This window comes from Balaenoptera borealis (genome assembly GCF_965194805.1).
Source record: "Balaenoptera borealis genome assembly, chromosome: 16".
Taxonomy (NCBI): domain Eukaryota; kingdom Metazoa; phylum Chordata; class Mammalia; order Artiodactyla; family Balaenopteridae; genus Balaenoptera; species Balaenoptera borealis.
Genome location: NC_138872.1, coordinates 78,335,271 through 78,350,354, shown reverse-complemented (window position 1 = coordinate 78,350,354; position 15,084 = coordinate 78,335,271). Strand labels below are relative to the sequence as shown.

General features: G+C 52.4%; 1 protein-coding gene and 1 pseudogene across 2 annotated transcripts in view; both read right to left on the bottom strand.

Annotated features, from left to right (window-relative positions):
• CASTOR2 (cytosolic arginine sensor for mTORC1 subunit 2) overlaps positions 1-15,084 on the bottom strand; it is a 59,936-nt gene that overhangs the window by 26,047 nt on the left and 18,805 nt on the right. The window lies entirely within an intron of this gene.
• On the bottom strand, positions 14,123-14,943 carry LOC309614506 (small ribosomal subunit protein eS26 pseudogene; annotated as a pseudogene). The gene has a single exon. The product of its transcript is annotated as a small ribosomal subunit protein eS26 pseudogene (transcript).

Here is a 15,084-nt window from a genome sequence, read left to right as displayed (position 1 = left end):
TCTGGTCCCCACACTCGGAAGCAGGCCTCCTGCTCTCCTAATATTACCCACTCAAGTCCTACACATCTCTGAGCTCACCCCATCTTACCTCCCAAGTTGCTCTGAGATCTGTTTTCCCCTCTCTCCATCACCCCCTCCACGTGAGCACTTGCCTAGAAGCCTCCCCTTGCCTCACTCCCCCACTCTTGCCTGCCTCCTTGACTCACGCCCCCAAAGGTAGACAAATACTCTTTCCACTTCCCGGCACCCCCTTCCCTCTTCTTTGGCTGGAGACGTGCTGCTCATCCTTCAAGACCCAGTTTAAGCGTCTTCTTTGGGGTGAAACCTTTTCTGATTGGCCCCACCACCTCCTCTCTCTCATTTCCTACCACAGGGGTGGTCCTGTCTGGATCTTAAAGCCACTGTGGACAGCTGGGCTTGGTGGTGCATCACACCTCGAAGGGACAGTTCATTTATCTCACAGTGTATGTGAAAGATGCCCTTAGAGTTGGGCTGTGTACAACCTGTACAACTGCACATGATGGTCCTGAGTGCTTTCCACACTCTATTACAAGTCATACTTGTTTCCCCCAGTGGACCATAAACTCTCACAGGCAGGGACGGTGGGTTCTCTGTACACACACCTTGCACCTGACACTGGCTGGACAGAGAATCAACACTCAAAGTCTGATGAGCAAAAGAGTGAACTGTGGCCACATACCTACCCCCAAAGCCAGAGACGCCCCAATCAGAGCAAACACTGCTTGCCCTTGTGTGGCACTGCCTTGACTTGCCCCCTCTCTGGGAGGCGCTCAAGTCTCCAGTCCCAACTCCACGCTCTCTAATGAGCCCTGGCTAGATCCACACCCCAGATGCCGGGCCCCAGCGTTTGTGGCCTCTCTGTACTTTGTCTACAAGGAGCTGGAGAGAGGACCAAAACCCAGCAATTACCCAGCCTGCTGCTGAGTGCTATTAGGAAAACCGGGGAGGAGGAGAAGTGTTTGCCCTCTAGACGCCCGCATGGTGCTTAGGAACAGGATGAACAACAGGGTTAGAGAAAGCAGCCTGGGAGAGCGGGAAGAGGACCAAGATCCTGGGGTCAAGAGACCTGGGTTCCAGTCCCAATCTGGCACCTGGGGGTGGTGAACCCTGGGCTGCTTCATTCCTCTGTGCCATGAGGGACAGGTTCAAGGTGGATTAGTTTCCATCCAGCTCCGGCTCGGGCAGGGAGGGCACAGGCCACATGGAACCCTGTCAGCTCCATGGCAAGGTGGACCTCAAGGGGCCTGGCTGACAAGGCACAGAGAGACGATCCCAGAACCACTGAGTCTGTTTGGAAAATGCTTTTCAAGGGCAGGCAAAAATCCCAACTAGCTCTGATCAGAATCCAAGACAGATCTGCTGCCCAGGCAGCTGGGCAGGTGGTACATCACAACTCTGGTGGGGAGGGCTCATTCATTGCACAGTCTGTGTAAAGAGTGCCCTTAGAGTTGGGCAGTGCACAATCTGTGCAACTGTGTGTGATGGCTGATCAGCAGGTCCTGCTGGAGCAATCAGATAGATAGGATACAAAACTCTAGAGTCCTGGGCAATGAAGTAGGGAGACTGGGGAACAGCAGCTCTGGGGAGAGTCCCGGTTCACTGTGGCTCAGGACATACCCCAAGAGTCATGCAAGTCCGACTTCCCTGGTGGCGCAGTGGTTGAGAGTCTGCCTGCCAATGCAGGCGGCATGGGTTCGATCCCTGGTCTGAGAGGATCCCACATGGCGCAGAGCAACTAAGCCTGTGCGCCACAACTACTGAGCCTGTGCTCTAGAGCCTGTGAGCCACAACTACTGAGCCTGTGCTCTGCAGCCTGAGCCTAAATAAATAAATAAATTAAAAAAAAAATCATCCAAGTCCCCTGTCCAGGGGGCGCCAATGCATACTTGGGCTCTATGCACAAAGTACGGGTGCTGGATAGTACTGGAGTCCATACCAGGAAGTCTGTGTCTGTTCAGATCCTCAGGGCCCACAGGGAGCATGCCCAGAGGAAGCGAGGGGACTTTACACTGAACCCCCTTCAGCCTGGGGGAAGATTCCAGCCACCATCTTTAAATTTCTGTGGCTGTTGTGGGCCATGGGATGGAAGCAATGCTGCTGCTTATGGCTGTGTGACCTTAGGCAAGTTACTTAACCTCTCTGTGCCTCGGTTTTCTCATGTGTACAATGAGGATGATAATATTTAATATCTCCTTCATAGGGTTGTTGTTGAAGAATAAATGCCCAGCATGACTATGGTAAGCACTCAATATGTTGGCTATTTTTCCTTCTTGGAGGACAGAGGCAGCTGAAGTGGGGGACCACGGGGAGGCCGGCTTGCATTCCCAGTAAGAAAAGCTCTAAAGCCAAATGGGCTACAGAGACCAACAGGCTGGCTTGGGAGGTGGTGAGATGTCAGTTGTCTGAGGGGCTGAGCCCCAGGCAGGTGGGCTGCAGCGGTGATGTTGCCTCAAAGGAGAGGATGGATTAAGCCACCTCCAAGGTTCTGTGGAGCGCGGAGTCTCTGATTCCTTGAAACACTGGTTCTTACACATTGACACCAAGCAACAAGCTTTGGCTGAAGAGTCTCCATTCATCTTCCCAGGAGCCCAGCTCCCACCAGGTAGCCAGTGAAGAGATGATGGTTTATGATGGAAGACACTGACTCAGCCTGAAACTCCCAGTGCATCTGGGAGCACCAAACCTGTTCCCTGGTCTCAGCTCCCTGACATGCCACGCTGGGACCTCAGGAATCTTCACAGACATTCGACACGTCTGAGCACAGGGACTGTCCAGGTCGGGGGAGCCAGGGAGGTGGCCTGACTCATCACCATCGGGCGGGAGCTCCTATCTGCGTCCGTCTCGCCTTCTCCACTCACCCGCTGGCTGGGTGATGGTCCTGCAAGGCTGTCCTCCGCTCCCTTCCTTGTTCCCCAGACACCACAAAGACCCCTTTACATAGTCAGGGCTCAGCATTAGTTGGCTTTATGTGGAGTCTCTTTGTGCAGAAGACCGGGGTCTTTGGGAGGTGGGAGCTAGCTTTGTGGGCCGGACCCCATCTGGGACTGGGCCTGTTTTCTGTGGGGTCACAATGTGCCCTGTGTCAGCCAGACCCTGCTGAGGTCCCCTGTTGCCTGGCCACAGAACAAGTCCAGCCCTTTGCAACTAGAGCCTGGTCAGCCGGGCTATGAAATGAACGCAGAGCCTTCACACACACCTGACAGGCCTTGCAAACAGGACTGAGAACAGGCTTCCAGCATGTTCCAGGTACCTATTTGCAACCTGTTATTCCTTTGTTCCAGCAGGGCCTCTGAATGCCCATTTTGAATTTCAGCACCTGGAAACCCACGTGTGTTTCTTACCGAGTGCAGCCTGCTCAGTCTACAACGAGGGAGGTTCAGCCACATCTTCCTCTGCAGCGTGTCACAGTGAGGAGATGGAGGGGCCAGGGTCTGACCCGCTTTTGGGGACCACCCGCCCCTGCCTCTGCCAGCCCCGCCGATGCGTTCCTGCAGCAGCGCACAGGAGCCTTGAACAATATACAGCGAGTGACAGACGCGCTTTGGGGCGGGCATGGTGGCCTCCCGCCTTCGCGGGCTCTTCTTCCCCAAGGACAACCAGGCGGAGGGTGTGTTGTCAGGCTTTCTTCTCTTAACCAGCCGTGGCTTTTTCATCTGGGTCTTCTCCTGGGTCTTCAATAGGTCTTTCGTGTTACTTACATTTCATTTCTACTGTCTTTTAACAAGTGGAAGCTGCCATTTCAAGTTTTAGTTAGGAAAAAAAAACCTGCGTAACGTTCTGTGATTTGAAGGGCAATCCCGAAGAATGTCTTTTTCTGTTAAGATGGAAAAAAATCTGCTTATGTCCTGGGTGGCCAGGAGAATCGGACAGCGTGGGCAACAGTGTTTGCAAATTCTAGGGTGACACGCACAGACGGGACTGTAAACAGGGGCTGGGTAGGGCAAAAGGAATCGGTAAGGTCTAGATAAAGCCCCTGAGACCCAGGCAAAAGTGGCCAGATCACTCAGTCATCACAAATTGTTAAGTGCCTTTAATGTATTAAGGCACTGCTTCAGGTGCTGGAGACACACCTTAAATAACTGGACAGTTAGAATTTCCATGGGGGCTGGATAAATAAAATAGTGAGTCAGATGGTGGTGTGGCTGCACAGCCAATAAAAAAAGTGGATTTGGACTTCCCTGGTGGCGCAGTGGTTAAGAATCCGCCTGCCAATGCAGGGGACACGGGTTTGAGCCCTGGTCCGGGAAGATCCCACAGGCCGCGGAGCAACTAAGCCCGTGCGCCACAATTACTGATCCTGCGCTCTAGAGCCCACGAGCCACAACTACTGAAGCCCCCGCGCCTAGAGCCCGTGCTCCGCAACAAGAGAAGCCACTCCAATGAGAAGCCCGCGCACCGCAACAGAGAGTAGCCCCCGCTCACCACAACTAGAGAAAGCCCGCGCACAGCAATGAAGACCCAACGCAGCCAAAAATAAATTTAAAAAAAAAAAAAAAAGTGGATTTGCAATTTAAAGCAGAGCAGGGAGTGGCTGCCAGGGGTTGGGGGGTAGGGGAATGGGGAGCAACTGTTAAATGGGTGCAGAATTTCAGTTTGCGATGATGGAAAGTTCTGGAAGTGGATGGTGATGGTGGTGAAGGCTGCAGAACAATGTGAATGTGAGCATTTAATACCACTGAGATATACACTTAAAAATGGTTAAATCGGTATATTTTGTGTTATGTACATTTGTCCACAATAAAAAAAAAAAAAAAGAGCAGGGGAGGTCCCTATGAGACCTGTAGAAGCTGGAAGAGCAGGCGTGTTGCTGTCCCAAAGCCCTGCGGTGGGTACATGCTGGGAGTGACCGAGGCCAGAGTGGCCACGTGGTGGGGGAGGGGAATGACAGGTGGTGACGTCAGACGTCATGGGGGAGGGATGACGCCTGTGGCCACTGTAAGGACCGGGCGGGGCCGAGAGACCAGTGAGGAGGCTAGTCGTCGTCTTCAAGGAGGCTGGTGAGAGCTGATGGTGACTTGGACCAGGCCGGTGGTGGTGGGCGTGCCTCCATTTACGGCCAGGAAATAATAGTCAACAAATTGGGGCTGGTGAGGTCACTGAGAAACACAAGGCCAAGGCAGGGAACCATTGCCTTCTGTGGCACGTTCTCATCAGATGCACCAGGAGAGAGGTCAGTGGGCAGAAGGGGTGCCTTGAACTGGCACAATGTACTCGCCTCTGAATCTGGCCCGGACCCACTGCTTTGGTCCTTTCCTCCATGGAGACCTGTGTTGGTGAGGGACTGTGGCGCTCCCTGGCCCTGCTCCGAAGGCCCAAGCACAAGCCACAGAGAACTTCAGGATGGCTCTTCCTTCAGGATGGTCATCCTGAAGGAAGACGGGCAGCATCAAAAGGGTCATGCCAGGGTAGGAACACCGTCTGTGGAAGGGCAGACTCTTGCTGCGTGAACACATTCCCAAGTGCAGGGCATATACGAGGCGCTGGCTGGTGGTTCCCTTTCTTCCTTGGGAGGGACTGAGATGGAAAAAGGCCCAAGTGGGCGTCCTGGTTTTTGCCACCTATCCAAGATGAGGCTGGAACAACTTACTGGTCCTCAAATCACGCCAGGTTCCTTATCTGTGAGAGAGGTTTGAAGATACCTCTCCTGCAGGGTCATTTAGGATTTAAGGAGGTGTGGAACAGACGTGGACGTGCTCAAGACCCCGCCGAAGCACGTGTGGCCACTTGATGAAGTGCGCTGGCCCGGGGACCGAGTGGATGTCCGAGGCAGCATTCCTATCCAGGCAGTGTTTGGTCTTGCAGTGGGCTCTGGGTCTCTGCCTGACTTCGGATCTCCCCATTCCTCACGGCCTCCACCCCAACCCTTACCAGCAGGACAGTCAAGTCTCGCGCAGCGGCCGACGAACCCAGCCCAGGTCCCCCAGGGCAGGCCAAAGCCCCCTGTCCCAGTGCACGCTCACCCTCACCTGCCCATCCCCTCCCCAGCGAATGATCACATCCACTGAGGTGCTGAGATGATTCGCTTCCTGGTCTATCTCTGCTGGTGAGATACCTGCTCCTGGGAGACAGCTGAGTCTATCTCATCCAGATGCCCCACGCCTTGAACGGGACAGAGGGTCTGTGCATCATCTGTGTTAACTGAATGAACATGGAGTGTAATTAATGACTGCCATTTCATAGACGGGAAAACGGATGCTCAGTTAGGTTAAGGCAGCTATGACCTTGGGACCACTGTGCTGTGTGGTCTCTAAGGTGGGGGGCAGCCCGGGCACACGTGTGGCCTGTGGCATATTCCCTATGACTCAGCTCTTCTCCTGGAAGCTATCCACTGTCTTAAACCTGGGTAACCGGAGACACGAACGAGAAAATTGATAAGAGCCCGTCCTTGGTAACAAACACCTGGCTGCAACCCAGATTCCCATCACTGGATGAGGAGGAAAATGATGACAGAAGAATATTATTACCCAACAGTCAAAATGAACACTCTGCAGGGACTTGCAAAACTCCGAATGAGTCTCAGCAATATAATAGTAGATGGAAAAATAAGTCCCCAACTGTTATGTCCAGCATGGTATTCTTTTTACAGTTAAAAGCAGCTATAATGAAAAAACAACAACAACAACAAAACCCAACACCTTTAAGACTCCACGGAGTTGCAATGTTACTACATATAAAGGAAGCCAGGGAATAAAGAACACGTTACCCGGGGTTTGGGGATGGGCGGGGGAGACCTCTGGTTACACGGAGGGTATTGTCTCCATCCTACTTTTGCTCTGGCTTTGCATGTCCTGATTACACTATTAACATTAGCTAGTTAGTTAAATGAATAAAGGTGAGCCGTGCAAAGACACACGATGGGTGAGGGTTATGAACCTGAGCTGAGGTCACTGGTGCAAGGGTGAGGGGCTGCAGGTGATTGGGACCAGGGTCTGGCAGAAGGGACCCAGCCACAGAACAGGAGCCAGGGTAGGCTGCTAGGCTGTAAAAAGGTACAGGAAATGCCGCAGCTAAAGAGCTATCCAGAGGAGGTGGTCTGAGAAGGGTCCAGGAGCCAGAATCAGGCAAGAGTCCTAGGATGAACGGGCAGGACTGGTCCCAGGGCTACAACTCACTCACGTTTGGGTCATTCTATTTGGTCTTGGCTGGTCAGTGATTTGGGGGCTCACTTGGGCTCAAGAGATGTATATTCGATCCCCAACTTGGTCCCCACAGTCCAGTCTCTATTTAATAGTCTGATGGTGCTGTGTGTAAAGGGCTAATGCTCTGGGTCTCAGTTACAGCACCAGCCCCGATGGCCTTATTTTTTATTTTTTTCATTTAAAAACTTAAAAAAAAATTTAAATTTTATATTGGAGTATAGTTGATTTACAATGTTGTGTTACTTTTAGGTGTACAACAAAGTGATTCAATTATACATCTATATATGTATATACTCTTTTTTTTACATTCTCTTCCATTATAGGTTATTACAAGATATTAAGTATAGTTCTCTGTGCTATACAGCAGGTCCTTGTTGGTTTTATATATATAAGTGTGTATATGTAAGTCGCACACTCCTAATTTATCCCTCCCCCTCACCTTTCCCCTTTGGTAAGCCCTGGTGGCCTTAGACATTTACGCAGCCCCTGAGCCTGTGTCCTCTCTCATAAAGAGGGGGATAACCCCACCGATCACGGGGCCAGGGTTCGAGGTCGACATCCCTCTGTAGATAAAAGCACCAGGCACCAACGGCTGATCCAACAGCACTGGTTTCCTTCTTTCCTTTCAGTTCGGATAATGGCCCTGATGTTCCCCTGGTTTTCTCTGGAACTGGAAGCTTATTCAACCTCCCCTGTTCCTGCAGCTGAGGACACACACACACACACACACACACACACCCTCACACACACACACACCCTCACACACCCTCCAAGGATGCAAACAGGTTTCGGTCAGCAGGCTGAAAACAATAATCAAAAGACCTGACCCTAAAGCAATCTGTGGTCCTCGTCCCCCCAGCCCCGCCCCACCAAGCCCCTGACACTATTAATTGGGAACCAACCGTCCCTAGAAGATTCACCATTATAAGACTTTGGAACCACGCTGAGGTACTGCCTGGATGGAGTTGCCATCCTGTTGCCTGGCAACTCTGAGATGCCTCAGCTCCCAGGTCACTCTGCGCCTCTCTCATCTCCTGTGGCCCCTCCAATTCTGTACCGTCTGCTGCTGGCTCGGGGGCAGGGTGTCCTGGGTGGCCCCCTTGGCTGACTCCATCCTTAGATGGCCCCCCATCAGCACCGACCTCCAGCTTGGAAATCCCCCAGGGCCTGGATCTTGTCCCTCCACCTCTCTTGGGAGCAGCTCAACCCTCTCTCTCCCTCGTCTCCCCGTGCCCACGCTCTGCACTCCAACCTCCACTTCCAGGTTCCTAAGACTTAGGCCGCCCTCTCAAAACATCTCTGCCTTTCCATCCATCTCATCCCCTTTCTCTGGCCTCAGAAAAACAGTACCACTGTGGCAACCTATCTTTAAGCCTCTGTTCCCACTGGCGCCTCTCCCTCAGGAATCTCATACTTGGCTTCCTTGTCTTGGTGACAAACAGGCTCAAGTTTCCTCCATCCTAAAAAAAGGCTACCTCGTGCCCATCACCTTCTTCCCTCCACCACCACCACCAGCCCTCCAGCCACTGCCGTTGGCCTGCCTCAACCCTCAGCTCACAGTGACCTCCACCAGCCAAAGCTGATGGCCTCTTCCCTCATGCCCTCCTGTCCTCGGACCTTTTGGCTGGACCTTACATGGTGGGCCAAGGCCTCAGCCTGGACACTCATACCAACCACAACAGGGTCTTCCAATATCGACACTCTCCTTTTGCTTCCTGCAGTGTCTTCTCTTCCAAGCCTCCCCAATGCTCTTCTCACATTACACCCTCCCTGCCAATTTTCTCCCTCCCAGGGTCCCAGCCACTGTGGCCCAGGCTTTCTCCCCAAGCCTCAGACTCACACTTCTCTGCCTATGCCGGCTGGACTGGTCTCAGACTCATTTCTCACATCCACCCGCTAAGACAGGAAGTATTGATGCCCATTTGACAGATAAGGAAACTGAAGACAGTGACCCGGCAGACAACCGAGGCTGCTGCGCGTGCCCTCATCCTGATGGGACAAAACGGAATCACACACCGGTCGACTCTAAAAACCCACTGCTGGGACTTCCCTGGTGGCGCGGTGGTTGAGAATCTGCCTGCCAGTGCAGGGGACACGGGTTCGAGCCCTGGGCTGGGAAGATACCACATGCCACGGAGCAACTAAACCCATGTGCCACAACTACTGAGCCCGTGCTCTAGAGCCCACGGGCCTTAGAGCCCGTGCTCCACAATGAGAGGCCACCCCAACGAGAAGCCCGCGCACCACAATGAAGAGTAACCCCCACTCGCCGCAACGAGAGAAAGCCCGTGTGCAGCAACGAAGACCCAACAGAGCAAAAAAAAAAAAAAAAAAAACAACCCCACTGCTGTTCCCCTTGGGCGTGGCCGACAGCCGACCACCAGGGCAGAGCCAAGGCCTGGGGTTGCCCTGACCCTGGGGCCGCAGGCTGAGTCATCTCAGAGAACGTTCTCATTTTCAGCGGCTGCGGCTGCCTGTTACACGGGCAGCCTGGCCGACACTCGATCTGTTTACTCTCGGATTCCGAACCCAGCAGAGCGAGGTCCTCACAGGGGCCTCTCCTGGGCATCCTGGGCAAGGAGCCCGGGCCGCTCAGAGCCCTGCGAACCTTAAACCGGGAGACGGAGGGGGAGACAGAGGGGGGAGAGGAGGAGGGCCATTTCCAGGTAAACTCGTCCAGCAGATCCACGCTGAGATTTCAGACTTACGAACCTGATAAATTAGCAGAGGGAAGAGATTTGCGAGGGTTGGTTTAATTGGTGGAATCATTTACCACAAGTTTCCCATTAAAACTGCAATGGGCCGGGGCGGGGGGGCGGGGCGGTGGTTGGGGGGGGAGGGGGGAGGGCGGGGGATGCGGATCTTCCTGGAATCACCCAGACAGGAAGGTGGAGCACAGGGAGGTACAGAATCAGGCTGGGAAGGCCACTGTGTGCTGCCTCCTTTGGTAAGGGAACCCCGGAGACCGAGCCTCTATTTGCATACCCCTGGGGAGGGGGAGCTCACTACTTTGCGCGGCAATTCATTCCATCCTGGGGTAGCTTATTTCTAGAAAGCTCTATCAATGTGGCCTCTTTAATAACCGATACCCAGCTAGTCTTAATTCTGCCCTTCAGAGACGCAGGGATATTTGCTCCAGCTGGGAAAGTGGCAGGAAAGGAGCCCAGTAGGACCATCACGTCTTTGCACAGCGGGAACAGGGCTTACGGGCTAAAACGCTGCATAAACCTCAGCTGTTTGCTTAAAGCACTGGTTCTCAACCTTGGCTACACATTGCACTCACCTGGTGAACCCTGAAAAGTACCCGGGGGCCTGCTGAGGGTGGGTGTACAGCTGAAGTTGGAAAACCAGAGTGGCAGGGGGCCAGCCTCCCTTGCCGGATGCCTGGGCCTTCCTGGCCGGGAGAGTCGCTGGCAAGCTGCCTAACCAGGGGCTTGAGCATGGCACATCCGCCACCAAGTTCTGGGGGGACCCCCCTGGGCGGGGGCCTAGCTGCAAGGCAGTGTCCATTTAAGGAGCCCCTGCTTGCTGCTCCTGGGCTGCCTCACACCCGGCTCTGCTATCTTTACGCCTGCAGACTCCCCCAGGCCGCTGTGGGGATGGCACTTCTGGACCCTCCGAGACAAGACTGAGAACACCTGTTACACCCCGTGGAGCACACTGCTTCCTAAATCAGAAGCGCCACTGCTCCCCGAATGTCAGGACCCAGGGCCGTGGGTTTAAGCTGGTTCCAATAATACCCGTTCACCGCAATGCCAGCAGGGAGGTGATGGACGGGAACGACCTATTGGTTTGCCTGGGCTGTCCCAGGTTGGGCACCAACAATGCTTCGAAAATGGGCAGAATCACACAGAGGCGACAGAAGTCGGGTGAGCGGGCAGGAGAGGGGAGTGGTGACCAGAAGAGGGGAGTGGGGAGACTTCCAGGATCCTGGGAACATTTTCTATGGGTTTTTCCTGGGAGCTGGTTCCCCAGGTGTGGTCAGTCTGTGGGAATTCACGGAGCCACACGCGTAAGATCTGTGCACGCCCCACGTGGCTGCTACTTCACTACCAGAGAAGAAAAATCCCAGAGGGCAGGCTGGGTGGAGGCCAAAGGTTCAAGTTCTTGCCTTTCTACGTGGCTCACATGCCAGGGTGTACCTCTAGGGTCCTCAGAACAAAGGTTTGAGGGGGCAGAGGCAGTGAGGAGGTGACCTGAAGATGGATGGGGAAAAGGACTCTACAACATCCCTTCTGGGACTTCTCTGGCGGTCCAGTGGTTAAGACTCCAAGCTTCCACTGCAGGGGGCACAGGTTCGATCCCTGATCAAGGAACTAAGATCCCGCATGCCACGTGGTGTTGCCAAAAAAAAAAAAAGTCCCCTTGGTGACACCTTCCCCCCCTCACTGGGCCGGGACCAAGCAGCTCCTCAATGGCACTCATCGCTTTAGGTGAGAAATGTTTTTAATGAGGTCACCTTGGGCTTGGAGCACAGTTTCTTACAGGTAATTTTTTTTTTTTTTACTCAAAGCCTTTTTCTGAACTATGGCATAATTTACCATAATGAAACGTGCAGATTTTAGGTGTGCCGTTAGACGAGTTTTGACAATTGTATACTCCCATTTAGCCACCACCCCAATCAAGAGAGAAAAACTGGGAGATTGGGAATGACATACACCCTACTATATATAAAAAATAGATAACTAATAGGAACCTGCCGCATAGCACAGGGAACTCTACTCAATACTCTGTAATGGCCTATATGAGAAAAGAATCTAAAATAAAAAAAGAGTGGATATATGTATATGTATAACTGATTCACTTTGCCATACACCTGAAACTAACACAACATTGTAAATCAACTATACTCCAATTAAAAAAAAAAAAAGATATTGAACATTCCCATTACTGCAGAAAGCCTTCTGTCCCTTGCCTGTGGATCCCTAAGACCACCCAGAGGCAACCCCTGTTCCAGTTTCTATCATTAAAGATTATTTGCTGGTTTGCATGCCTCACAGCCATGAAATCATACGGTGTGTACTATTTTGTGTCTGGCTTCTTTTGTTCAGTGTATTGTTTTTGAGATTCATCTGTTTTACTTTATGTCGCTTTGTAGCCACATTTATTGCTGAATATATATGTATGTTTATATATATTTATAATGTATTATAATATATTTTAATTTATCCCTTCTCTTGTTGATGACATTTGGTTGTTTCCAGTTTTTGGCTATTATGAATAAAGCTGCTATAAACATCCTTATTAAAAAAAGATTTCCTGGCTGGCTTCCTCTGTCCCAAATTCCCGTAATTCCACAAAAGCAGCTCAAGTTTGCCCCCAAGAACTCCTTTGCACACCTCGGCCCACCCAAGCGTGGCTGAGTCCCACCCTCTCCACGGGGTGGGTCCTATAGCACAGCGGTCAAGCATCTGCTGAGATGGGGAAGGACCCCGCTGACATGGGGCCAGGCAAAAACAAGCACACAAAGCATTACCGTAGTTTGACTGCGGGAAGGGCTGTGGAACAAGGAAGCGTTTTATTTATTTATTTAAAAAAAAAATTTTTTTTTTTTTTAAACTTTTTGGCCGCGCCCCGAGGCATGTGGGATCTTAGTTCCCCAACCAGGGATCGAACCCGCGCCCCCTGCATTGGAACCTCTGAGTCTTAACCACTGGACCGCCAGGGAAGTCCTCAAGGAGGGGTTTTAAAACAGAGCAGCTGTGAGGGTTTCCTTAGGATGGGGTGTCTGGGAAGGGCTCGGAGAGGATGAGATCCAGGCAGGGGAAGCAGCATACGCAGCGGACCCCAGAAGGAAAGACCCCTAACTCGCGGAAGAGAAATATTCTACGGCGCTGTGGTCCAATTGTGTATAGCCAGGGAAACATGGAATATCATCTATACTTTGTAATACATCGTTGAGTGGAAAAAAGCAAGCCCCAGAAAACACACAGCCAGATCCCCTTGTCAGGTGTATACACAGGACAAAACTGTAAAAGTCAAGGGAAAGGTAAGTGTGGGTGCACAGCAGTTACCATCATGGCATGGTCGCAGTGGGGGGTATTCTTATTCAAACAATAAACAAATGTAACTTGAAAGCTAGGATCGATAAGTATGTCACAGAACAAGGATGATGAGTAATTGCATTCTGTGCACCTGAGGTCCATTAAAAAAAAAAAAGGAAAAAGAAGGCTTTGAAATGTTTGAGGGTCTATGTCTTAAGCAGCTCACTTTGGCTGCATGGAGAGCAGTTCCCACATCTCACTGGCAATCTCGCTGTTCTATCTCTGAGCCTGCCTCTCTGTATCTGCTTGAGTCCCATCTTCTCTTAGGTGGGGGGAGCTGGCTTCATACTCCATTCACTGTGGACCACCAGGGGGCCGCCCAGGGGATGCAGGACCCAGAAACCGAAGCCCGTGAGCCTGGCCATATCAGACCCCTGGCCCCTGTGTCCCTCCAGCTGGGAGCCTGGGAGGACGGTCAGGAGCCCCAAGAGGAGGTCTGCTCAGCTGCTACCATCTTTACCAAGTCAGCAGTATCAGCCGAGCTCCCCAAGATAGGGAGTCGGACACAGACGCACATGTGTTTCTGCAGGGGTTTCAGGGACAAGAAACCAAAGGGGGTGGATGGAGGATGGGAGGAGGATATCAAGGAAGAGCTTGGAAATGCCTTTACAGGGGGTTACAGCTCAAAGGTGTGCAAGATACTCAGGTGAAGAGAACCAGAAGTCAGACAAGCTTTGCATATTCCATACCCAGGAACATTCTTCACTTGTACCAAGAAGCCCATGGCCCTCTCGGCCTCTTTTTCTTCCTAGCACTTTTGGGGCAGAATAGTAGAGACATATTTTTCTGTACCCAAGAAACAGGCCAGTAACAGCACAATGACAAATGGGCCTGGTACCTGGTCTCAGTGGAGGTGGGGCGGTGGGGGACACCAGGGTATGGAAGGGACTGAGGCTGCCTGTGGGGCTGGTGGGGGCGGGCGGCTCCTTTCCTACCAAAGAGGGGCAGCTGCCACTCAGCTCCGATGTACTGTCACACGTGGGCCCTGGGTTGCAAGATCTTCCAATTTTTCCAGAAAAGCTGGAAATCCAGATTTTGGTGATCTCTCTCAATATTTAAATGTTGGTGTACTTTTTTTACTTTATTTTCTTTCCAGGGGACAGTATTCTTCAGTCTTTAAGGACTTAGCTCCTTCCATGGGCTTTGGCGGAGGTCGTGGGGCAGCACCAGCAGGTCTAAATCGGGGTGGAGGTGTTCGGTCCTTCCGGGCTTCCCGAGAACGACTCCTGACTACCTTGCGGTGAATGGCACAACTCACGCAGTAATGCAGTTTCACATACAGCTTGGGAAGCAGATAGGCATAGAAAACCCTCGCTTCGGAAATGTCCCTGATGGCTGCGGCCTCTACGATGTTCCGAGTGACGAACTTCTTAATGGCCTCATCCTCGGGCATGCGTCGGGCACAGTTGGTGCAGCGAATAGGCTGCAGGTGGCCGCGGCCCTTTCTGGCATAACCATTATTCCTTCTTTTCTTGGTCGTCTTGGAAGCGAGGAGGCGAGAGCTAAATGTTGGTGTACTTTTCAAAAAACACACCAGGTGGGCCAAAGAAAACATGTCTGGCCTACAGATTCCCCAGTTTTCCCTTCCTAGACCCCCTGAAGTTCTCAAATGTCTTGGGATTTAGGGGCAGTCAATTTCCTGGATGAAGGGGTGTCTGTGTGTGTGACCACTCATGGGATCGGTGTCTGGAGTGAGGAGGCGGGGTCCCGAGCTAACGGCCCCTGGGACCCCTTAGAGCTCCCTGGGCTGCCTCTGAGGTGGGGTCAGGAGTAGGTTAAGCGAAATGTAAACCAGGTGAAGCAGAAGATGGCCTGTGACCATCTGCCGGCTCTGGACGCTGACCTGGGCATCTCAGCTGCTCCCTGCTCCAACTGGGCTT